Source organism: Antrostomus carolinensis, unplaced genomic scaffold (genome assembly GCF_000700745.2).
Source record: "Antrostomus carolinensis isolate BGI_N321 unplaced genomic scaffold, ASM70074v2 scaffold17939, whole genome shotgun sequence".
Classification (NCBI taxonomy): domain Eukaryota; kingdom Metazoa; phylum Chordata; class Aves; order Caprimulgiformes; family Caprimulgidae; genus Antrostomus; species Antrostomus carolinensis.
This window is the reverse complement of record NW_010339429.1, coordinates 50,256-52,203: the sequence shown is the minus strand read 5'-3', so window position 1 is coordinate 52,203 and position 1,948 is coordinate 50,256.

Here is a 1,948-nt window from a genome sequence, read left to right as displayed (position 1 = left end):
CTTACTATGTTCTGGAGAGGAAATGAACTGACATGGACCACTGTGAATCTGTGAATAACCCTTAAATTCCAACCATAACAAAAGCCTAATGTACTTCACAAGTTAAATATATGTGCTATGCTTTCAGTATCTTTTTAATGACAGTAATTTGACTATTTAGGCTGCATGCTGCTGTAGAGAGAATACATTGGAATTTGAATTAATATTCCTTGATTTTTATCAGGGCTTAGTTCACATATGAAGGTGGTGGTGGTTTTGGCTTTTTGTTGTTGTTGTTGTTTTTTTGTTTTTGTTTTTGTTTGGCTTGTGGAGAATTAGACTGTCAGACTTGTAACCTTTCATCTTTCATTTTCCTTTTCAGGCTGTTGTCCATAGTCTTGATCCTTGAGGAGAAGGAAAGGTTGATAAGAACCTCTAACTATTGGAGATCTCTACAGATCTTCAGAAATAAGAGATAGAGGAGTCAGAGATTGTAATTAAATGCTCTGTTTTGAAGCAGTTTGTTGAGTATTTCAACTTGAAATTGGCTTCTTTCTTATATAGCCATACAAATTTCAGGATATTCCATGATACAATAACAGTGCGGTTGTAGCCCTGATTTAGAAAATGGCTATAACAACATTTACTAAAACCTTGAAGATGACAAAGAAAGTTATAATATTCTTAGGGTCTATGTTCATTTTTTCGTAGGCTTTCTGCATAATTGAGATAGTTATATTGTAAATGCAAATGGACAATCTGACATTGTACCTCAGAACTTGGAAGTTTTCACCAAATCTTTGTAGATTAAGGGTTTTGTACTTTGGAGCTATAATTTTTAAGATGGATACAGACAACAAATTGAATTCTGGGAAGATTTCTGCATAGGCAGTTGCCTTGTCTGAAACACCAGGAGCTTTGAAATGAATGCAGAGGGGTGTGTAATGTAATGGATTACATACAGACTTCTTTTGGTGCATGTGGAGTGTTAATTTCAATGTCTATGTGGATGTTTGGGGCAGGGAAATTCGCATTATTACCTGCTCTTTCTTGAGTCTGCAAGTATCCTCTGGTTTATAGTATTTTTCTTTGGAAACCCTGTTTTGCAGGGGGAAAATCTGCATCTCTGAGGCCTAGAAAGGAAAATTGAGGAAGATATCCTCCACAAATACTGCTGTGTTTGATTAGCTGATGATATAGTGAAGAGAAGTAAATTGAATGGTAGCAGTTTATGAATTTTAATTTGTTTTTTATTCATATACTATTTTACTGTATTTTTAGTTTTCCATATATAAAGTATGCAAAGGACTGATTAATCAGAAAAGTCATTCTTAAATGTAAATCCACTGAACAAAACCAAATCTTATTTCAGCAAATATGGCTAAGAAAAATACTGTTTATACACAAAGCTTGGCTGTGCATATGAGAAAATATGCTTTAGTTTGAAGTAGGTGTAAGATGGAAAAACATTCTGTGTATGTGTGTATACCAGTTAATATACAATGCTCCACTTAATAGTAGCATTCACTAAACTGTGGTGCTCTTAGGGGGCACAAGCATATGCTGTTCCTGGCTGTCTCTGCTTAGCAGCAGCAGCACACAACCTTGAAGGGAATTTCACTAATCCTTGTAACGAACTTATCTAAGCAGGGAATCTGCTGTTTTTTTCTCTCCAGCAGTAGGGTTCTGGAGACCAGGGCCTGAGGAAGCTTGGCTCAGGTGGTGTCATGAGACTGATTGAGCCGATCTGACAACTCACTGCCACTGGAAGGAGGCTTCCTTTTTTACCTCTGCTCCCAGCTGCACAGCCCTGACACTATGCATGGCCTGTGGTACCCACTGGGACCCCATCTCACTGATCTGAGGACATTTCCTCTCAACCCCAAAAATAATAAAAAAATTTACCAAACCAAAAGCCCTAAGTGTTTTCTGTTCAGAGTCTGGGTGGTAGCTGGGAGCAGGAAAGAGT